Raw genomic sequence first — 25,125 nt, 5'->3', positions numbered from 1 at the left:
CTGCATTACAACAGGACATTTCATAAAAATAAATATGGTATGTTGACTAATCTGCTCTTCCCCCTAATTGCCCATTTTTTCACCTCTGCTCCCTCCTGTTAATAACCTTTGTGACTATATTTTTCTTCTGCGGGTCTCACTATGGAGCTCAGTTTGACCGGAAATTACCATGGAGTCCAAGTTGGCCTCAATTTTGAGATTTTCCTTTTCAGTGCACCCAGTATCAAATAAAAATTTGATTCTGTGTATGTGTGTGTGTGGGGGGGGGTACAGCACATGTTATGATGTGTGTCATTTTCTGTCTAGAGAGAGAGAGAGAGACTCTTGATGTGTAGCACAGGCTGGCCTGGTATTCATTCTGTAGGTCATTCTGATCTAATATTTAGCAATCCTCCTGCTTCAGCCTTGTGAATGCTGGAGCTACAGGTGTTCTCTGATTCATGAATACAGAGTATAGAGGCCAGAAGTTGGTATTATTATTATAAATAATCTTAGTTTACATATCAATCCCAGTTCCCTCTCCCTTCCATCCTTCCATGCCACAAACCAACCCCCAAACTCATCCCTCTTCTGCTCCCCAGGGAGAGTGAGTCTTTCCATGGGGACCATCAAAGTCTATCACAACATTTAGGGCAGGACCTAGGCCCTCCCCCATGTGTCTAGGCTGAGAGAGTATCCCTCTATGTGGAATGGGCTCCCAAAGTCCATTTGTATACTAGGGATAAATACTGATCCACTACCAGAGGCCCCAGAGACTGCCCAGTCCTCCTAACTAACACCCACATTCATGGAGTCTGGGTCAGTCCTATGCTGGTTTTCCAGCTATCAGGTCAGCAGTTTCAGTGTGTTTCTCCAAGCCTGGTCTTGACCACTTTGTTCATTACTGCCCCCTCTCTGCAACTGGATTCCAGGAGTTCGGCTCAGTGTTTAGCCTTGAGTGTCTGCTTCTGCTTCCATCAGTTACTAGATGATGGCTCTAGGATGGCATATAAGGTAGCCATCAATCTCATTATTGGGGAAGGGCATTTAAGGTAGCCTCTGCCTCTGCACTATTGCTTAGATTGTTAGTTGGGGTCATTCTTGTAGGTTGCTGAAGACTTCCCTATTACCAGATTTCGAGTTCAACCTGTAATGGCTCCCTCTATTATGGTATCTCTTTTCTTGCTCTTCTCTATTCTTTCCCTGACTCAATCTTTCTGCTCCCTCATTCCTTCCTCTCCTCTCCTCTCCATTCTAACTCTCTCTCCCCTCCCCCAATGCTCCCCCAATGCTCCCAATTTGCTTGGGAGATCTTGTCCCCTTTTCCTTCTCCAGGGGACCATGTATGTCTCTCTGAGGGTCCTCCTTGTTTCCTAGCTTTTCTGGCAATGTGGATTATAGGCTAGTAATCCTTTGCTCTATGTCTAAAAACCATATATGAGTGAGTGAGCACATACCATGTTTGTCTTTTTGTGACTGGGTTACCTCACTCAGGATGGTTTCTTCTAGTTCTATCCATTTGCCTACAAATTTCAAGATTCCATTTTTCCCCCAACTGATTAGTACACCATTGTGTAAATGTGCCACATTTTCTCCATCCATTCTTCAGTTGAGGGGCATCTAGGTTGCTTCCAGGTTATGGCTATTATAAATAATACTGCTATGAACATAGCTGAACAGAAGCTATGAAACTTTAATATAAGAAAACCCAAATTTAATAAAAGAAAACCTGTCCTAGATGAGTCATTACCAATCATAAGTAACTGAGAGAGAATAGGAACTTGGATGTTGGTACCTAGTAAGGCAAAGGAGTTGTAAAAAGTCAGTTTGGAAATGTGAGTGAGGACACAACAGGTCCAAAGGGGCCTCCCAGGGAGGACCCAGGAAAATAAGTTTCCTAACCTGAGTGCATTCCTCATTTCTCCCCCCAAAGCTTCACACTGGGCACCTCCAAATAGAATCAGAGAAAGTAGATCCCTACAAGACAGTCCATGGAATGGAGTATATTTCATTTACCACCCCCCCCCAAGAATTTACCACTGTGCACTGTCCAGGTGAAATTTGGTGTCTCTAATACAGAGTATCCCAAAAGAGACCATAAACTACTGTGCAATGAAAACACCTGACAGCTTTGTCACATATCCTACCATAGGGACCTCACTTAAGGCAGCTTCCCCCCACAATTAACGTTTTTCTTTCCTTTTGTCTGATACTTTGATAGGATGCTCAACCTGGTATGACAAATTCATGGTCTCTCAGTACAATTTTTTTGTCACTTTTCTGGTATTTCTTTTGTTTTTTTTTTTTAATTCCATATGAATGAAGTTTTTTTAATGAAAAAGAATAAATTTACATAGCCAAAACTAATGAATAACATCAAATCTGAAATAAAGTGAAACTCAATGGAGTACTTAAAATGTATGGACAGAAATACCCACAAATTGGATAGGTACAGTAACATTTTCAGTAGGCTTTCTAATCAGAATAAGAAATATATGTTCAAGTGAGATAAACTTGAACATATAATATTTCATAATCTAGAATTTAACACGTAAGTATTTATTTCCTTAAAATTTGGGTATTTTCTCATTGTTATCTACAAATTTAAGTGAAAATACAAAGGGGTACGTTTCCCTTTGGTATTTTTATAGATCAATGTCACTGTGTTTTTCTCTAGTTTATGACTCCATTTTCCTTCCCAGGCTTGTCCCCTTACTACCCCAACATAATTCTTTCTTCTGCTACTATATCACAACAACATTTTTTTTCTTTTGTTGACTACCATTCTATTGAAGTAATTTTTCAGGAAGTGAGTATCTTCAGGTTTTTCTTTAACATCCCTAAACCATAAAGGGATTCTTTTGGGGTGGCAAGATAGACTCGGTGGTCAGCTAAATAAACTTACTTCCAAGACTTGACAACCTGAGTTTGATCCCACATGGTGGAAAGAACAAATGACTCCTCCTCAAGTTGACATCTGACCTCTGTACAGATGCCATGGCATACATTTATGCACAAATGAATGAGGGAATGAAAAAAAATAGATTCTTTCCAGTTCGTTCCTTTCCTAGCAATGGTATGGTCAATGAATACCAGGACCACACAATCTCCTGCTTATACTAATACATTTGTAATTTCTTACTATGGGAAAAAAAGATCAAAAATTCTTCAAATCCAAGATGATGGGGATAAGAACATGAAGATGGTATCTTGGTATCTGTACCCTGGTAAGAGAGAACATAGTGGGGAAAAAAATGGAGACTGCATTCGGTTGTAAAATCAACAATATCTAGCAAAATCCATGTTATATTTACCGTATTATAACTTGTTTTTATATTTATTACATTATCACAAACTCAAAGCCAGTACTTCAATTTCTGAAAGGTATTCCATTATACAAACACACCACAGATAATGCATTCAGCTAGTAAATATTCAATCTAATTTCATGTTCATCTTCTGCTTTGAAAAGGTTTTATGAAACCCGTGTAACTTGCTGTTCGCACACCCTTGATGCTGCATCTTGAATTAGTTTGTAGAAATGTTATTGCATAACTCTTGTTTTGCAGTGGTGTTTGAAAAAAAATACTCTCTAGAAAGAAAAGATACTGTTTTATATTTCTTCTAAAGTGTTTTTTCCCACATCTGTGCAAATCTTGTAAATAAAAGCATGTCTTTATTAAAAATTGGCCTTGGGTGTTAGATTTTCTGATTTCAACACTTGAATTACATATTTATTAACTACATAACTGGAGGCAACCTTTCCTGGTCTGTAAACACAAGTTCTGTAAATAGAAGTAATAGCTCTGCTTCTACTTGTGAAGGTTTTGTTTTATGTGTGTGTGTGTGTGTGTGTGTGTGTGTGTGTGTGTGGTTTTAAATAAAGACTAAGCATATTTCAAACAGTGCTGACATACAGAAACAACAAATATCAGCTATGAGACACTGGATATTGTAACTCTAAGTCTATGTATTTTTTTAATTGATAAGATCCAAAATTGTAAATATTACTTAATGCTGAGTTTCTTCAATAATCTATTACTTCTATCCTATCCTCACACCCGAGATTCCCTCTTCCTTCTCTTGTATTCTGTTGGTGATGCTTGTATCTATAGTTCCTGTTTATTTATCTAGATTTTCAATTTTCAGAATTCCCTCCATTTTTGTTTCCTTCCTTTATTGTTTCCATTTTCATGTTTAAGTCTTGAACATTTTTCTTTACCTGTTTGTTTTGTTTTTTTTTTTTTTTCTTGGCTTTCTTGGCATTTTAAAGAGATTTGTGGAATCCTCCAATGATTTGTCTTTTCCCCAATTTCTTTAAGGGATTTTTTTTTATTTGCTCTTTAAGAAATTTCTTCTATCGTCTTCATAAAGTTGGCTTTAAGATCATTTTCTTGTGCTTCAGCTGCATTGGAATGTTCAGGTCTTGCTGTAGTAGGATATCTGAGTTCTGATGATGTCACATTGCCCTTTCTGCTGATGATTTTGTTCTTACACTGCTGTTTAGGCATCTGGGTTTGGGGTGATTGTAGGTAGAGATGCAGATTACTGAGTTTATCTTTGTTGGGTGCCTGTTTTGTTCCTTGGTTTTGGCTTCCTCTCTGGTCTTCCAGCCTAGGTGGCCTGGGGTTCTGGTGACTAGCAAGTCTCCATGTCTAGTAGTATGTCTCCACTGGGGTTTTTACAGCCTACAAGACCTCTGGGGTTTTTGATGCTGACATTGCCTCTATAGTTACAGAAACCTGTGTGACCTCTGGGGTTCTGTGTACCTGCTTAGTCTCTGGGATTCCTAGTACTATGTGTCCTTCAGTAAAGCAGAAGAGATATAGAACTCAGGGGAGGTGGTAAGGCTGGAAGATGTTGGGCCAGCTTCAGTTAGTCATAGCTGGCAGTGGGCAGTGTCTTAACTTGGGCCCCTAGAACCATACTGGTCTTGGGTAAAGAAATTTTCTGCCAAAGTTGTAGGCTGGAATATGGAGTTCAGGGAGAGGGGGCTATTTGGTGATTTGGGTTGGGCTTTAAGGAGTGTTAAGGAGTGTTAAGGAATCTCAACTGGGATTCCTAAGACCAGTCTGGTCTCCAGTAAAGCTACCAGAGTTGTAGGCAAGAATATGGAAGGCCAGGGTGCTCTTGGGCTAGCGTAAAAGGAGTGTCTGTGGCTTAGTGGGTGGTATCTAACTTGGCTCCCTAGAACTTGCCTGGCCTCTGGTAAAGGAAAACTTCTGCCAAACTTGTTTGCAGGAATACTAAGGCCTAGGAAGGGGTCCTTAATGTCTTATTCTTATTTTATTTTACTTATGTATATATTTTTTCTTTTGTCTCTTATTCTACAGGTTGCAGTGAGATTATGTTCTGGACACTGTGAGTACATGTTGCTCTCATTGGCTGATGATAAAAGCTGTTATGGCATATAGCAAGGCAGAATTTACCTAGGCAGGAAAGACAAACTGAACATAGGGAGAAAGAAGAGTGGAGTTTGGAGAGATGCTCCCACCCACCTAAGAAACCAGATGCCAGAAGTCAGGTAAAAGCTATGGCCATCTGCCAAAACATGGATTAATAGAAGTGCATTAGTTTACATTTAAGAGCTAGTTAGTAAGATTCCTGAGCTATAGGTCAAGCAGTTTGATTATGTAAAAGTGGCTGTGGGACTGGGTGGGACAGAGAAACCTCAGTTTACATCAGGTCCTTTGTGTTCATAGTATGACTTCTGGTTTAGTGTTTTTATGGTATTTCTGGGTATGCAAATGATTGGGTTCCTGGTTCTTATGCCTTCTCTGGCTCTTTTATTTCTGTTTTGTATAAGTCAGGTGTATTTGTTATTGTTTTATTTTATTTTATTGTTACCCCATAAAAATTCAAAACCAAATTTGGAACTAATATGGATCCACCATCTATGATTTCTTCTCTCCTTTCTCTGATGTTGTTCACTACTTGGCAAAGTAACTCCAGTCATATCTAAACTACAGCATCTATTTGCATCATGAAGCATTTGTGTCACAGACATGCAAGTGAAAAATCATTCCCTTTGACCAAATTTACATGGGTATCATTCCTCCCAACAAGCAACTGAATTGCCAACAAGATATATAATTCACACACACACACACACACACACACACACACACACACACACACACCAAAAAGTTCTTTTTTTTTCTGAGACAGGGTTTCTGTGGCTTTGGAGGTTGTCCTGGAACTAGTTCTTGTAGACCAGGCTGGTCTCAAACTCACAGAGATCCACCTGTCTCTGCTTCCTGAGTGCTGGGATTAAAGGTGTGGACCACCATCACAAGATTATTCTTATCAATGGCAAATATCCAAATCATCATTTAGTATTCACCTAATATTTTGCTAAGTGCCTCACATTCATTATCTTATTTATGTTAATCATGTGAGATTTTAATATTCATTGTCTAAACCATGAAACTGACACACAAGTCTAGAAACTTATCCCCTCCAAAAAAAAAGAAAAAGAAAAGAAAAGAAATAAATAAATAAAAAGCAAAGATGAGAACTACAGACCCTGGAGAAGGAAATGACACTTGCTGGCTCTTAAGAAAGGTGAGTATTGCCTGATGGGAGGGAAAAGGGATGTAGGATGATCTGTGTTATTTTGGGAACCAATAAATGAAAGAGCAATTCTTTACAGGGTCACTTTAACACTCAAGCCAAAGTTCCATTTGAGTAGGACAGGCAGGGATTTTTTGTAACAAACCTAGTTTTACAGCAGCTGACCCAGCTTGGTCACTCTACAAATAACTCTGATTTCTGTCTTTTTTCACTTTTTTCCTTCAGTTCACAGTTTTCATTCATGGGATTTTTTTCATTATGTAATAATTGCAATATATTCATTCACATGATTTTTTTCATTCATATAAATAAGAGAAGAAATGATTCATCTAATTGAACTTCATATGGAGGACAAAACAAGTTAAATGTTTTCATTTTTCTCATTGAGGGGGGAAAAATCAGCTTTTAGACAAATCAACTTAAGAAACATCTTGAATTGCAAGATAAGATTGCTGCTTAAAGTGATTGCTTGTATGCTCATCTTATTCATAGTGGAAGAGCTATGATTTATGAACATTTTTATTTAAAGTATAATCTTGGATTTATTCCAAATAATTGTCATCTTTGAAATGTTGTCAACCTGGGCTAGCCACAGGGATGCCAGAATTAAAGTGTTATATCAGCTCACCAAAAAGTCTGTCCATTGGTCTCAAGTACATTTTATCCATCTCTCTTTTTATCACATGGCCCCTTACTTCGCATTTATATTTAATCCACTGAATTCTGTGACTCCTTTTCACACCAGTAAGCATGTAAAACACAAGAGAAAACGAGTAGACATATTTACTTAGCAGGTGCTTCCTTCCTATTTCTTGCTGAAACTCCATTAGGCAGAAGAGCCTCTGGCATTAATCTAAGATGATTAGCTCTGAAGTGCAGCACAAAGCCTGAGGTGGAGCCATCTTGGGGGGGGTGCTTTAGAGCAAAAGAACAAGAGTTTAAAGAGGCAAACTTAGAAATAAAACCAAAAGCAGGAAATGATGTCATCAACAGCTGAAAGCTGAATGGGAATAGTAGACAGATGGTAGATTCGTACATACATACATACATACATACATACATACAGATACATAGACAGATAGCTACAAAGATGATAGGCAAATACATATATAACTTACATGGATATGTAGATATAGATGATAAAGATGTAGTGAGACGATAGTAGATAGATAGAATATATATATGAGATTACTACTATGCTTGAGTTAGGAGGAAACCACAATTGCAAAAATACCTCTGTAAGATCTGGCTGTAAGGCATTTTCTTAATACTGCTTGATGGGGAAAAATGGACTCAGTCCATTGTGGGTGATGCCATTCTCAGGCTGGTGGCGCTGGGTTCTTTAAGAAAGCAGCAGAGCAAGCCATAAGGAGCAAGTCAGTAAGTCATAATCTCGACAGTAGCCAACAGGTGTCTACATGGATGAAAAGCCCACTCAACAGGAGAGCTTTTGTGTCTGATATTGGTACTATAAATCTAGCCAACTACCACGACCCATAGGGTGTCCAGACCAAGTTAGTGCACCTACAATATAATCCCTACACCTAAGACTCATGGGAATTTCAAAAGAATGAATGTAAAGATTTTAAAGCTGGATGATCAGGACACCTGCTGTGAGATTGTGTCAACAATGTAACAGAGAAGCTATGACCATCAACTCTCAAACTAGAATGAATGAAAAAGAATTAGTTGATCTCCCAACATGAATGGAAGAAATACTACAATGCCCCAACTTCAGGTGAGGTACAAGAAATTAACAACTATTGAAACAGAAAGGATCGGTCTTTCCCAGGGATGACCACATAGTTGTCATAGTGACAACACTAAATGGACTCTGCATGTTGTATTTAAGTGTGTGTGTGTGTGTGTGTGTGTGTGTGTGTATGTGTGTGTGTAACAACAACAATTAAAGAAAAAGAGGTCATGAATTTGAGAGAGTGTTGGAGAGATGGAGGGATGCGTGAAGAACAAGAAGGAATGAAGAAAAATGATATACAATACACATATATAATTTTTAATTTTAAATTTTTTTTTTTAGTTTACTTATTTATTTTGCAATAAAGCCACAGGTTGGGGAAACTCAATCTTCAGTACTTTTTTATCTTTGCGCTTTTTTTAAATTTTATTTTTATTTTACATAATGATACCACTTCCCTCACCCTCCCTCTCTCCCTCTTTTCCTCTCTCCCACCCTCCCCTGCCCCCATGACCACCCTCCCCTCCAATCCCACCCCACACACCACATGTAGGGTGATGTCTTCCTGGGGGAAATCAAGTCATTTGGAGTAGAGACTAGGCCTTCTCTTTTGCAGCTAGGCTAAGGGAGTATCCCTCCATGGGGAATGTGCTCCCTAAGTATTTTCGTGCACCAGGGATTCGTCCACTGCCCGAGGTTCCTTAGACTGCCCAAGCCTTCTAACTAAGATCCATGTTCAGGGGGTCTGAGTCAGTCCAATGCTGGATTCCCAGCTATCAGTCTGGGGGGGGGGGGATTAGCTCCTTCTTGTTCAGGTCAGCTGTCTCTATTTGTTTCTGTAGCCTGGTCTTGTCCTTCCTCTCTGCATCTGGATTCCAGTTCAGCTTTACTGTTTAGTTGTGGGTGTCTGCTTTTGTTTCCATCAGCTACTAGATGAGGACTCTACAATGGTGGGTAAAAGAAAGAAATAACAACGGGAAAAAAAATAGATAATATTGAAGTCACACAATCTCAGAAGAAAAAAATCACATGTTCTCTCTCAGTTGCAGAAATGCATACATGTATTTTGTATATATGTATACAGATGTATTTGTGTGTATAGTATAACATGTAGAAAAGAGAACAAAAAAAGGTAAATATTAGGTAATGAGGTTAAAAGATATTTGAATCATGAAAGAGGATACAAAACTAATTGTTTTTCTAAAAAAGAAAAAAGAAAGAAAAAGAAAAAAACTCATGGGCTAACAGCTTGGAATCAGTATGATTAAAGAGCTGTTAGCAACACTGTATCAGTAGCAACACTGTATCTATGTAGTTAAGGAACTTTAAGGAGCTGTTAGCAACACTGTATCAGTATAGTTAAGGAGCTATTAGCAACAGTGTATCAGTGCAGTTAAGGAGCTGTTAGCAACACTGTATCAGTATAGTTATGGAGTTGTTAGCAACACTATATCAGTATGGTTAAAGAACAGGCTGGCTTTATGCTATGTTTATGCAGTTTCTCCTCCAAATCTACCTCCTGTGCTGAGCCCTTTGTTGGCCTTGACCCAAAGCAAGTCACCTGGCCTGGTGACTCCCACTACAGGCTCTCACCATCTACATCTCCTGACATGTTTCCACCAATATGTATTATCCTGCAGCTAAAAGAATGAAGAAGATACAAAGACTTCAACAAGACCAGCCATAGGAACTTGAAGCTTTTTAAACAACCTCAGACATTGCAAAACCAGAAGACTTGCAACCTGCAGCCCTGACAGCCTTGTCTCTGTTCTTTATCATCAGGATGTTGGGATTTAGCACAGCCTCATTCATTTATTAATTATTAATTTCAGAATTTGATTTTATCTATATAAACTAATTTTGAAACCAAAAAAAAAAAAAAAAAAAAACCCATGTGCTGTTAGACCCCAATGTAAAGATACATCATTTTCTATAAGTTATTTTCAAAGAAAATAATCTTCTATGCTTCTATGGCTATAGATACAAAATCTAAATGTAGACTTAATTTCATTTCTATTATACACAATTAAATATTTTTCTTTCACTTATATTTCATCAGGACTTAAAATTAGAATTTCTATACACCTGTGAAATCATAAAATATTATAAATTTTCCTGAGGTACATATATTATAAAACATACATTTATTGTGTAACATTTAAGTCATGCTAGCTATAAAATGTATCACCTATGCATGGCCCAAGTGTTTAAAATGTTTTCTTCTGCCACATAGAAACACAGTATATACTTGCTGACAAGTTCCTATTTTGAAAATACTCAGGCTGCATTATGTTTTACAAATTTTGATACAAAAAATAAAAAATAAAATGAAAGAGCATATACCTATCCAACACATTGATTTTATTTATTTGGGATGAATACCTAGTAACTAAGTAGTAAGATGACATAGACAAGTTCTTAATTTGAGGATCTTGCTAAAAGATTTTCCAGATTGGCTACTAAAATAGATATTTCTACCAACAATTTGTAAGTGCCCCTTGATCTCCTGTTGTTGCCAGCATTTGTTACATTCTTATTCATTTTTTTAATAACTATTCTTACTGAACTGTGACAGTCTGTCACTGAGATTTTGGTTTGCATTTTCTTGTGAGGGTTAGCAGTATGTGCTACTTACTGAAAGGGGGCACCATTATATCACATAGTGAACACTGGTCTAAGAGTTACCCCATGGGAAACAACCGTGTTAACTAACATACTAATTCTTGTGAATAATTGTTGAATATTGTATATGAATTGCCAAGGTTCAAATGTTAATTTCTCTTCAGAGTATAATCTAATTCACACATCAGATTCATCTAAAACTAATACAAAGGTTAGTTAGTTCTCCACTTGACTAGAGAGAACACATGGTTCTCAGGAGAGGAATTTCCTTCTCCAGCCACGCTGAGGAGAGGCAGCAGTTTGAGGCTTGGTGAAGAGCTCGGGGATCAGCCCTTTCAGTGTGAGGTAAGAAGCTACTGGCCAGCTGCTTTGCTTTTCTGATATTCAGCTTGAAGTTTGAAACCCAATGTCAGTCTCAGTGTCTTTTATTTATTTGCATTACACAATATAATGTTTACTTGGAGCATTGATCATTTAAGGTTGTTCTGGTTGAAACAAAAAGGAGTACCCACTTAACAATGAACTTCTGGAAAATTCACAGTATAAAATTTTCAATTTCTCCCTTCTCCTCAAAGCAGACTCCCTTGAGTATCTAAAGCTTCTTCATGAGAGATCCATAAGGAAAGGTATGTGAAAACCCCAGGCATGACATTAATCCACAGGAGGACAAAAGCATCAGAATAACAATGCTTTTGGAAATCTATAAATCATTCTCATGTGGTTGCTTATTCAGTCTACCTACAGCCCAGATTTAATCGTGAAATTGTCACCTGACATAGACAATCCTCATCATGTGGCCTGAGATGAGGAAAGTAAGGGCAAACTACTTCCTTTCATACACACTGGGAATACAGTCATAAATTTAAAATAAATTATCAACCTGCCACTAATCTTGATTGGGTTTTCATGAAAAGCCCACCAGCGGACTATTCACTTGGCTGGTCAAGAAAGTGATAAGGGGACCACATGAGTAATTGTTATAAGAGTGATTTGACCTACTTCATGATGTGGCTTGGGAATACCACTCAAAGTCCTTATGTATGATTTGAAGAAAGTACTTTGGCCAGAAGTAGAAGCTCCAATTACCAAGGGTAACTTATAGCAATTGCTCACCATGCAGCACATGTGTAGTTTTCACTGGGGACAGAGGGACAGAGGGAGAAGATGCCTCAATGAATAGCGATCTACAACTCTTGCAAAGCTCCTAATGAATTCCAGAATACCAACAACTATTATCATTTCTATGGCACAATAAATTGTGTATCCAGAGAAACTAGAAAAAGATGTTAAGTGAAATGGCTGCATCTTAACCATAGTCATTAATTTTAAGAAGGTCCTCAACGAAGAGGAATTGTTTGGGGTGGAAGATTGTTTGTTGAAATTATTAGAACAATGTCCTTTACATTACCAGTAAATCTCTTTTCGGTGTGCTTAGAGAAAGTAGAGTCATGGTGGACAAACATTTGTTTGATTGATGGGTAATCTCAGTGTCACAGAACAAGTATCACTCACATTAGCTTTTCTGCACCATGAGCTGTTATTACCGTTCTAAGGAGGAAGAAACATGAGAAGGAGCATGAAAGACTACAGGAGACAATGGTTCTTTACCTTAAACAAAGCCACAGTCTTCTGATACAAAGGAAGCCAGGAATTCTGGTTCCTACGGCCGCATCTTTAGATTGTCTCTAGTGCCAAACATGGGGAAATAAATGGTCAACTAATGTAGCTATTAATGTTCTTTGAAGTCTGCCAAATGCCTTCTGCATTTTCCAGTTATATATCTACCACTATCAGTGTCCTTTTTTCTTTTCCTTGTCTAATATGAACTTATTTATGAATTAGGTAGTTTGGAGTCATGTACAAAATCCTGCTTTCATGTTCCAGCCATACAAGAACAAATTTAATAGAATGTAAGTTTTAAATACTGAGTAGTTTTGATGAGAGTGTGCTCCTTCCCAATCTTAGATCCTCTGGAAAGACAATGTCCAAACAATTCACATAAACTCATTAAAAGCAATCATCTGTGGTGGTGGTTGTGTTTTTGTATATCTAGCTTAATCCATCAGATAAATATTCCTTTAAGGTTTTAACTTACTAAATGTTCTGGGAGCATTTAAACTCTGTGAAGTATTAGCCTTTGGTATAATATGGAGAAGGCATGGAGGAAGTCACTTTACTGTGCCCTCAGACATCAACTAACAACCTGTAAAAGTACACTTAACAAAAATTAAAATGCACTTTTAGCTACAATACAAAGCCTTTCTTTAGAGTTCCTTTTACTATGCTCAAGATTATCGAACAAATATGGTTTATTTTAATTAGAAAGAGACTAAGGGGTATTTAAATCAGGACCTTCTCCTAAATTATGATTAATATTAGTGTTTTTCCCAAATTTCAAATGAATGGGTATAACCAAATCCTTTGTCATTTGGCAATCTATTTTGACACTTTTTTAACATACAAAACACATATGCTCATATAAATCATGAATGCATAGTCTCCTGCACAGGAGAAATACTGTATAATAGGGAGTATTCTCTAAATGAAGGATGTCAGAGTAGTTTATACTCAAATGTCAATCTATATTCCATTGAAAATATGTCTGGAATAACATTTTGTATCGAATAAATGGACCCATAAAACATTTGTGCAGATAGGAGCCCCACCTACGCTCAGGATCCTCTCACTTTTTTTGTTCATAGACCAAAAGACCAGTGACCCAAGCTGTTGACACCCCTGACTTCCCAACCATCACCTGCCCCTACTGCTCCCTCCACAACACAGTTAGGTGTGGGCTACTATAGCCAGAACAGGTAAGAGCATCCCTGACCTGGAATTCTCCTGCTCTCTTAGTTCAGATCCCAAAGCCTTCAGCCATTGATACCCATTACCAACAGACATCACTAGCTGCAAATATTTAAAATATCATGGGGTAATTCTAACCAAGCAAATGAAATACCTTTATGTCAAGAACTTCAAGTCTTTGAAGAAACTGGAGAAGATATGAGAAGACGGAAAGATCTCCCATGTGCAAGGATTGGTAGGATTAGAATAATATAAAAAAAAAAAGCCATCTTACCAAAGGTAATATGCAGATGTAATCCCTATCAAAATTCCAACTCAATTATTTACTGACCTTAAAAAGACGATACTCAACTTCATATGAAAAAAAAAAAGCCAACATAGATAAACAATCCTTTATAATTAAAGAACTTTGGATGCATCACCATCCTTCTTTCCAACTCTGCTACAGAGCTGTAGTAATAAAAACTGCATGGTATTGACATAAAAAACAAACAGGCTGATCATTGGAATTACATTGAAGACCAGATATAATTCCACACAAATATGGGCAACTGGTTTTTGATAAAGAAACTAGATTTATTCAAAGGAAAAAGAAAGCATCTTTAACAAATTGTGCTGGTATTAATGTATGTCTGCTTGGAGAAGAATAAACATAGATCCATATCTACAACCCTGCATAAAACTCATGTTCAAGTGGATGAAAGACCTCAACATAAAGTTGGATACACTGGAGCTGATAGAAAAGAAAGTGGGTGTGAACAGCCCCACCTGGATGCTGAGAATAGAACTCTGGTCCTTTGTATGACAGCAAGTGATCTTTGTCTCTGAATCATCTTTCTAGCCCTGAGACTACTATCTCTTCAGCTCTTATTCTACTCATAAAACATGCCAGTGTTTTAAAATAAGAAAAATGACACATGAAACCAAAAAGTTATTTCACATATTTGATAAAAAGCAGACAGGATCTTCTTTGACTATACATTCTTGATGGGTGGTGGGGTACACGCCTTCAATCCTAGCACTAGGGAGGTAGAAGCAGGTTGATCTCTGAGTTTGAAGCTAGCTCTGTCTACAGAGAGAGTTCCCAGACAGGCTCTAAAGCTACAGAGAAACCTTGTCTTGAAAACAAACAAACAAAACAAAACAAACAAAAACAACATTCTTAATAGGAAAGCACTTAGTGAATAAAACTCCATGGAGAAATGGTTGCAGAGATGGCATTGGCTGCTCTTTCAGAAGAGTAGCGTTCAATTTCAAGCACACACCTAGCAGCTCACAACCACCCTGTACGTAACTCTAGTGCCAGGAAATCTGCAGTACTCATTTGCTTTCTTGGGCATCCTTGGCAAGTGACGTTCATTTACTCAGATGTAGACATTCAGAAAAAAACAAAACAAAACAAAACAAAACAAAAACAAAAAACACCCATCCACATAAAAATACCCATCCACATAAAACCCCCATCCACATAAAAATTGAGAAAATATTAACATGTAAAATAAAAGGAAGTTGGATAAATACATTATTACTCTAACAAACTACCACATACAACTTTTAAATACTCCTAATATCTAATGCTTTCTGTAATTTTTTGGGGAAGACCAGGTGATCATGGAATTCTATATCTGAACCACAAAGCAAACCATTGTCCTGTTGCTTACAATAAGATTTCACCTTTCATTATAAAGAAGGATGCTCATCATGGATATCTTGGTCAACACACTTCTTGGAGCTCTCTCCCAGTGTGCTTTTCTGGGTAACCTGTCATCTTGTGTATTTATCTAATATTTCCATAAATGCCTATAAATGCCTTTCAAATAATCAATCAACCAGATTAAAATTACAAAAGAGGATATGGTTAGTACATTCATTGGGGGTAAGATGAACAGTGTTAAAAAGTGGTTAATGTTTACACCATTTATAAAGCATAAGAAGGAAAAATATTCTTCCTTTATTGCCTCCATCTAAAGAGCTAATTTGTGTCAAAAACCTGATCGAAGCACATTTTTACTAATGCATCATCTTTCAGAATTGACATTCTTAAATTGTGTTGACCTCACAATACTAGTAATGGTAGGAGAAGTCTAACATTAATAGGTGGACTGGTATTTAAAATGTGCATGTTTCCTTTTGTGTATTAGGAGAGTCATTTTGTATCTGAGGTCAGATACATTGTAGCAGGGAACAAAACCCGTACATTTCTTCTCATCTGATTGAAAACAGTGTACACACCCTGCTATGATCTAGAGTTGGAGTTTGCTATTGAGTGTACCCAGCCAATGCTCATGAAGTAGCTGATTTGTGAGTTGCCAGTTTTCTGGTTTCAACACCAGTGGAGGTGTTTCGAAAGTGTTGTTTCCTCTGTTGGTATTCTAATGACCTTTCAACACTGAATTGAGATAAAGCAGGAGATGCTACTAATAGAGTTTGTGGCAGGAATGTTCATGGCGAATTGCTGACTTTCCCGTGAATTGTATGGTACAGAAACAAAGCTGGAGAGGAGGGAACAAAAGTGGGGAGGGGGGGAAGAGGAGACACAGTTTTAAAAAATAATCCAAACATTCCGAACCTTTGTAAGCATCATATAAGTTGACTCACACCAATGTGGTTTGTTAAATGTGTATCGAGCTGCTATTGTTTATTAAATGTGCACTCAGCTGCTGTGTTCTTAGGCTAAATAAGCCCGATGACAATACCCATGCTTTATATACTGCTATGGATGCTTAGGCTGGTATAATACATTATAATAAACAAAGTGCATGGATGTCGCAGTTGGCTAAATTTCTACCAATTATCAACTTAATTTTTACACACATTTAATACTTATCTCATTTCAGACTCTGCTATGCTGAGGAAAAAAATTCTTTTTAAAGAAAAATGGTTTATCCAGTTCACTTCCTGCCATAATCAAGGTCCCTCTAACCTGCTATCTGAAGGTTATGCTTCAGTGAATAATTCAGTAGGTTAGTGAAACTCTGGCGGCAAAGAAAGTGCTAATCTTAGATGGAAGCTGTGAGGGATATTAAGAAACAATTGCAGAAAGTGACATATTTAATAGAGAAAGATTACGCCGTGCTACATCTATTTAATTTGAATTGAATAAATTTTGCCAGTATTTGATGAGATGCAGGCTGGAAATTGTGTGAAACTTCATAATATCAGTGAAGTCTGAGCAAGAGTGTAAAAGGCCCCAAAATACGTTATTGTGACTCGTAAAACTTCTCAGTCATTTGAGAGAATGTTGAAGGATCTGGAAGTTTTATTAGAGGCTTTATTAATTCAAACTAGTGTAGCAAAGGATAGTAGAAGGTGATCTGCCAAAAACGGAGTAGGAGAGAGAAATAGGGTTGAGAGTTTTTGGTGACAGGAAACCCTGACTCAATTGGGACTGGGTGAGATGCCCTTCCTTCGTCATTCTTCAAGAGAAATTCAGTAAATTTGGACAAGACAATGATGGGTTATTATATAAGAGGTAATATGTTGCAGTTTATGGCCTTCAACACTAAAGAGATGCTCAGCTGAAGCAGTCTCTGACACACTTATCACTTGACATTTGCGCATCTGATATAATTTCTACAAAGGGAATACAAATAGTTCTTTACTCTTTAATCTTTTGTGGGGTTTTTGATTTTGTGTTTGCTTGTTTGTTTGTTTGTTTGTTTGTTTGTTTGTTTTGAGACAGGATTTCCTTATGGAGCCCTGGCCATCCTGGAACTCACTCTGTAGAGCTAGCTTGCCTTGAACTCAGAGATCCTCCTACATCTGCCTCCCAATTGCTGGGATTGAAGACATGCACCACCACTGCCCAACATACATAAATATATTTAATGGTTAGCATTGCACTGATGGATTTAGGAACTTTACAATGACAGATTCACTAAATCATAACCCTGAATGGTATGTATTTGTGAAGACACTTAATATATTATGGTACAGGATGCTTTCTTTCTGACAAGAACATATGCAATGAAATCTATTGGTCCAGAATAAGGAATTGTGAGAACAGACACACTTTCTCCACCTTTAATATTCATTCACAATGGAATTGAGAAGATTTCAATATCCCAATGAGAAATGATTAAATTAAGAATGTACCTATATATATATATATATATATATACGTATGAATGAATGTATAAAACAATATAGAATAGCCTAATCTTACATGCCCCAGGATTCTTTGGTTTGACTTTATTACTACTAGCACAAACATTCAATCAATTCTATTGATGAAAGAAGAATAGAATTTTTAATCATCTCCTCTGGGAGTATCAATGCATATATTTTAATAACACACATAGCATCATTATACATACTATAGATCACATTCACTATCACATATAGATCATATATCTTGCATAGTTTAGATCATGTATAGTAGCTGTAAATGTAACGAACTTCACTGAAACTCATGGAGGGTGTTGAAAAGTAGTTTGCATCATAACCTTGAGAAGATTTCCTGTTTGCTCACAGAGGTAATCCACTGACACAATATTCTTTGGCTAGAGCTCCAAAGGTGTAAACAGAAGCAAAGAGTGCAAACTGCTTTTGCAGAGGACCCAAGCTTCATTACCCGGAACTGAGGTCAGGCAGTTCACAAGTGCCATTACCACCGCTCCACAGCATCCAAGGCCCCTGGTCTCCAGGGACACCTGTACTTATGTGTACAAACACATGCACCCACACACATACATATGCATAACTTAAAACAATGAAAATAAATCTTAAAAATACACTCTGGCCACACTGTATATCCCAAAGCTCATATGTGTCATTCCCAAATCATTTCTCCTCATTTTACTCCTTACCCAGAGAAACAATTTTGTTGTGTTGCTTAGAATCCTAGTTTCCATGTAAATTCTAAATGCTAAGTAAGGCATGTTTCTCTGAAAGAAAAATTCTGTTGTTATTCCTTTATACACATAACACATATATAATTAACATATAAATGTATCTTATAATGGTGGTGTTTGTGATCTCTTTACATTACACCATGCAAAAGAGTAAACTTTCAGTAGGAATGGTTGAACCTTGACCTTTTGTGGGCTGACGATGTATAGTATGGCACTGTCTTGAAGCTGAGCAGTTGTGTTAAGGTGTGCCATTCTTGAGACATTCTCACCAGAGGAAGCAAACTGTGCTCTACAGCCTACTGTGGTATTCAATGTAGATACTGCATCGATTACAGTTTATAAACTATTCAGTGAATGAGTCTCATCGTTGCACCTGAACACCTGATGAGTTAGAAGAGTGTCTGTGTCCCAGTGTATCTGGCCCACAGTGAAATGACTGAGGCAGGATGATTTGTAATGAAATTTATCTCAAGGATCTGGTGACACAAACTTGAAAGGCTACATCTTGTCCTCCTTTATATACTTGTGGAGATTTTGTTTTGTTTTCTTTAGTTTTTTGAAACAGAGTTTCTCTTCTCTGTGTAGCTTTGTAGACCAGATTGACCTAAGTTGCTACCAATGCCTGGTACTTCTGAAGAAATGTAAGGCATGTCATGGTAAAAGACAGTGAGCAGATGTTTTGCTTTTTGTTTTTTGTTTTTTTAAGTAATTTCAAGATTCCCTTTCTTCTTATAATGTCACCAGTAATTCAATCATAGGAGCTTTATCTCCTATGATTTATTTATAAATCAAATTTATTTACAAAATATTTATTTATAAATACTTAAAGTATTTATTTTCTGATATACTAGTTGATATAAAATAGGCACTGTTTGACAACCTATAATCCCACCCCTAAGATTCTGAAGTAGGAAGATCACCAAATGTACAAAACCAGCCTGGGGTTTACAGTGAGTGCTAGGTCAGTCCGGACTATAAACATGGTCTTAACACCAATAAAAAACAATAACTTATATGCATATTCACACATATGATTGGCATATGGTGATTGGATAGCTTGGTAGATAGATAGATAATTTGATGGGCAGATGAAATAACAAAATGAAGATGGAGGGGAAGGGAGAGATGAAGGGAAAAAAACAAGGGAGGGAGAGAGGGAGGAAAAAAACTGAGTGATATCTTCATCTCTGGTGCTCTTTCAATAAATACATCATATTATCACGTTTAATGTGCCTGATGCCCTCTACATTAATCTTACAGGATGGTTATTATACATTATGAAGTTCACAAGAGTTAGAATTGCCTCAGATATTCACTCTAGGCATGTCTGTGAGCGCACTCCCAGAAAGATGTCACTGAAAATAGAAGGTCCACTCCAATGTGAGCAACCCCAACCCATGCGGCAGGGTTCTAGACTCCTGGAATCAGGAAAGAAAGAAAAAGAAATCGAACACAGGCATTCTAGTCCCTTTGTAATGGAAACCCCTCCCGAAAAATGGCAGCTTTCACTCAATGAGGATTTGTCAAACTTCTCTTTCAGATTACACACTCACAGGAAGAAAATTAAATGAATTTTTTCTATAGAACAGATTTTAAACTTTGCTTTCTCTTTACCTATATGTGGAGTCAATGCACTAAAATGCCTACAGTTGCACCAAATCTAAAACTGTATGTTTAATCCTTAGTGAGAAGAGCATAATTCAATTGCAAACTTTGCCATTGAAAATACTAAATTACAAACCAGGCAGTGGGGACTCACACCTTTAATCCCAGCACTTGGGAGACAGAGGTAGGCAGATCTCCGTGAGTTCGAGACCAGCCTGATCTACAAGAGGTAGTTCCAGGACAGGCTCCAAAACTATGCAGTGAAACCCTGTCTAGAAAAACCAAAAGAAAATACTAAAATACTTTTCAAAATTCTGTGCTTTTTGTTACTATTTCTTTAAGTAAATTTTTTTTTCTGATATGTTTCCAGGTCACAAAAAAAAAAAAAAAAAAAAAAAAAAACACATAATTGGAATAGGTTACATCATCACTCTTAGTTCGTCAGTGTATGGATGAGACTGTCACACTGCAGCATGCCAAGCAAGTCTACTTCCAACACTGCATCCCAGACCCCCCCCCCACACACACACATACACACTTTGTCCACAGACTGCTTCTCCTCTGCATACAAACAGACATTTCTCTGAACAAGCGGTCGCTGGGGAATATGCCATTAAAATATGTTTCTGATCCATCACCTGAAAGCTGCCAGCTCTGCTCAATGCCCTGTCATGAGGCCTGTGTCTCGCCCTGAGAAGCAGCTCTATCACACACCTCACACGTTTCTCCCAATCACTGCTATTGATACCAAAACAAAAGAATAGTCGTCTATCAGTTTCTGTCCAAAAGATGTGATTCAGTACCTCTGTTTAGACGCCTCATGGAAAGGACATTTGTCTTCTAAGATCCCAGACTTTCCACTTCTGCCCTAAATCCTATAATTTTCACTTACCTTCTATTTCATTTCCACTCTATCCATCCATCTCCACACTTCTGCCTCCAAGCATACCCAGACATTTACTATTAAAAGGAAAAAGACCCTGAAAATTCCAAGTGGTATGTATTTGATTTCCTTTTTATTCCATTGTATTTTAAGGAGTTAAGATTATGCAATCCAAGCTTGGCTTTCTAGATAATCCTTTTAAATATATATATATATATATATATATATATATATATATATATATGTATATATATATATATAAACATATATATATATATGTTAGGAAGTAGTAAATAATACACAAAGACAACAGTTCCTCCCACACCCACCTGTAATACAGCTGTTTCCCAAATGCAATTGTTTTCATTCCCATTTCTTCTTATAAAGTAGGTCTGAGCATACTGAAGTATCGTGTTCACCCTGCATACTTCACATCATTATGCAAAATGCACAGTGCTCTATGCATTCGTGTTAGCATCCAATAGAATATGCAAGGGCGCAGGATACAATGTCGGTCATCATGAAATAGCCTACATGCTGCTCTGTAGTTATTGTATGTAGACATTAAAATTTTCAGATGGACCTGATGATCAAGGTAGGGCACCATGCACATTATAGATTTGAGAAGCCTTTAGGTGTTTCAAATATTTGCCATTAGAACATTACTGCAATAGACATTCTCTACATATGTCATTGGTTATGGGAACTTATGTATGCAAGATAATTCACCAGGCCAAAACAAAAAATCATTTAATATAAAAATACACACAAATACATACACACATACAAGCACATATACACACATATGAACACACATTTGCACACAAATACATACAGACACACATGTACACACAAATTACACATACATACATGCATGCATACATTAGATCTATTATTTTGATGTTTTAATATTAAATTCTAGATAAAGTAGATAACATTCTCACTTCCATTTATTTATGCTTATGCTTTTCTTTGAACTTTCGTTTTGTGTTGTTCTCGTTAAAAGTTCTGGTCACCAGTTTCACGAATGTGTGTGGGTTTTTTGTTTTGTTATTTGTTTGTTTGTTTTGCTGTTGTTTCTTAGCTATTGTTGTTGCTGTTTCTAGAGGCATGGTGCTGTTTGTCCCAAGTTAATGATGAGGATGGCCTCGGATTTATTTATCTTCCTCCTTCTGCATTATCATTCGGGTGCATGATCAAATTATGAAGTGCTGGGGATCAAAACTAAGATGTAGTTGATGCTATGGAAACATTCTACCAACCAAACTAACTCAATCCAATTTATTCCTTCTTAAACAGAATCCTTCTCTCCACCATTTCCCATTCCGTTAGCAACCCTTGCCTCTTCTCTCTCATGCACCTACATTACAATGAACTATCATAACCTCCCCTGTCTTCAGCTTTGCTGTGTAATTCATTTTACAAGTATTTGTTTTCTCTTGGGTTCCTACAGAGCGCTCCACACTTGGCTCATGTGTTTGTTCTTTAGTTGCAGCCAGAACAAAGCTAGATACTTCTGAATGTCTTAATAAATCACTGTTAGAGCAATAAACACACATGAATCAGTTTTTTGAAAGAGATAACAGTGTTCTGGAGGACCACGTTTGATTCAGACTGTGAGCACTGGGCTTATTTTGCTGGGATCTTCTATACTGTTTATCGCTAAAGCCTTTAATGGTGGCTTCACATTCCAGAAAATTGAGATTGACCATAATTGCTTCAAGTTAAGTGCTACACTTCTGAATTTGGCACTCCAAGGATGAGGGGAAAAGAAAAAAAAAATTAACCATATTCTATGCCATTTATGTGCATAGGGTCTAGGAATTAGTTTGTTGCTAGTAATTGAGGATAAACATGTTTTGTGGAGAATTGTGCCTGGTATTGTTCCTACCTTAGGAAGTTCTGTCTTCTCTCCATCATCTCTAGTATTTTTTCTCAGAGCCCTTTTTCTCCTCGGAAGGGGGAAGATCTACTGGTCATTTATACCATCAGTTAGTAAGAAGTGTGCAGGTTCCAGGCAGGGTTACAATCACAGCTGCTGAGACAGTCCTGCTATGTAGGAGAGACAGCTTATTGTCTCTAACTCAAAGGATTTAGTCCACTAAGAAGGACTATAGTGGTGAGATTTTATTATTATTCTTATTATTATTTTAAGTTTTACACATTCTCAAACCTGATTTTAAAGACACTATTTATTGAAAGTGTTGGTGATAGGGCATTTTGACATATGAAAGGGCCACTGACTTTAAAATTACAGAAAAGCACTAGTCTCAAACCTGCCTCTCCATCACATAGCCTAGGACTTTTTCTTCTCTGTCTTATATTTTCTCACTGAATAAATAACGATTTAGACTAGAGAATTTGAAGGTCCATTGAAGTCCTAATGATCTATTAGGAGTAGGAGCTCTGGAGATAGGAACCCTGCCCCCCAGATATACTTCCTCTATTTCCTGCTAAGTGAGTCTTGGCGAGTTATTTAGGTCTTGCAGCTTCCACTGACTTCTTTCTTTCTTTTTTGTTTGGGACTAATGATGCTTTCTTCAGACAGTCGCTGTTGTGTTCAAAACAAAACAAAGGAAGTGAAAAATATGTACACTCAAGGTCATTCTGTACATGTGATAATTATAGCAGTGGTGATATTTGCTCTGAATTAGTAATAGAGAAAAATTCATCTGTTCATCGTATACTTATGTTCAGGAGGAATCTATAGTAAAGGATCCTGGTACTTCATTCACTGGTTTAAGCTCTGTTTTATCCACATGATTTAAAAAATGAGAAAGCTCTGTTATATTTGCTCATAGCTTGCAATGCCTCAAGGAAACAAATAAATTAAAATAAAAAACAATGTAAAGGAACCCTTTTTCATTGAGGATAAAAATAAATGTTAATATAAAGGCATCAAAATACTCGGTAGGAATATCACACACACACACACACACACACACACACCCCTACCAAATAATACTTAAGCTTTACCAGATTATCTACATTCCCCAAAAACAAAAATGGGTGATAGTTTCCACTAGAGTTTCAAACTTATTTTCTAATGACTGTATATTTACATAAGTTTATATTCATTCAGTTAATAATGTGGACGTTCAAATTTTACTGATAAAATTAATTAAGAATCCAGTTAAATAATTTTCTCCGCATCACCTTAGTGAGTCCTGTGCTCACTTTCACGTGGCTCAGTTGCCACCAGGGTAAGGTCTAATCTTCACTAACCCAAAAAGAAACAGCTGATAGGCCGTAAGAGAAGGGCGGGGGCGGGAGCATGCACAGGTCCACAGGCAGCTGAACAAGCAGGACTGGAACCAAGAAGTCCCCAGTTTCAAAGGTTTCTGTACCTTTAGAATAGAGGAAAAGGCCGTCACCCCGAGTCTCTAGCTTCTATGGGAGGGGAATGCTAGTGCACCAGCAGTGTGAACTCTGCTTTGGCCAATAGAGCTGCTACCCGCACCAGGACTGGTGAGGGCACCCAAGAGCCTCTTCTGATTATCAAAGTATGATTTTTAAATGCAGAGATGCGTTCTGCCGACATGTTCTTTCCGTGTTTCTTTGGGTTATTTGGTATGTTTGATTTTACATATTTAGTTTTGTGACATTGCCTCACTCTGAAATCCTGGGTGGTCTGGAGCATGCTATGCAGACCAGAGAGACCCGAAACTCAGAAAGATCCAGGGGCTACAGCCTTCCAAGTGCTAGGATTAAAGGTGCGCACGAGCAGGCTCAATCCTGATTTTTTGTTTGCTTTGCTTTGCTTTGTTTTGAGACAGATGTTATTACATAGCCCAGGCTGGCCTCCAACCCCCAAATCTTTTGCTTCCTAGCACAGAAGCGTGGACGTTGCAAACATGTGTCGCCTCTCTAGGCTCAAATTCTGTAGGTGTTGCTGTTCTTTCATTTTAATTATTGCCAAGTCATAAAAATTATGGATACGCTAGTACATCGTCCTTTTTCATTACATTAGGAGTGAAGGTTGAACCATCTTTTTTTTTTTTTAATGATTTACTTTGTTTAGTTATAGAACATAGTATTTATAATCAGTAACATTTGTTTCCATCTGGTCTGACACTAAATGAAAAGTCTAAACTTATTAAACATTATCA

General features: G+C 37.4%; 1 pseudogene; it reads right to left on the bottom strand.

The window, feature by feature from the left end:
- LOC127230885 (bifunctional phosphoribosylaminoimidazole carboxylase/phosphoribosylaminoimidazole succinocarboxamide synthetase-like) overlaps window positions 1–24,557 on the bottom strand; it is a 35,728-nt pseudogene extending 11,171 nt beyond the window's left edge.
- Window positions 24,558–25,125: the final 568 nt, after the last annotated feature.

This window comes from Phodopus roborovskii, unplaced genomic scaffold (assembly GCF_943737965.1).
Source record: "Phodopus roborovskii unplaced genomic scaffold, PHOROB, whole genome shotgun sequence".
Lineage (NCBI taxonomy): Eukaryota > Metazoa > Chordata > Mammalia > Rodentia > Cricetidae > Phodopus > Phodopus roborovskii.
Note: the sequence above shows the minus strand (reverse complement) of the source record. Positions and strands in the feature narration are given on the sequence as shown.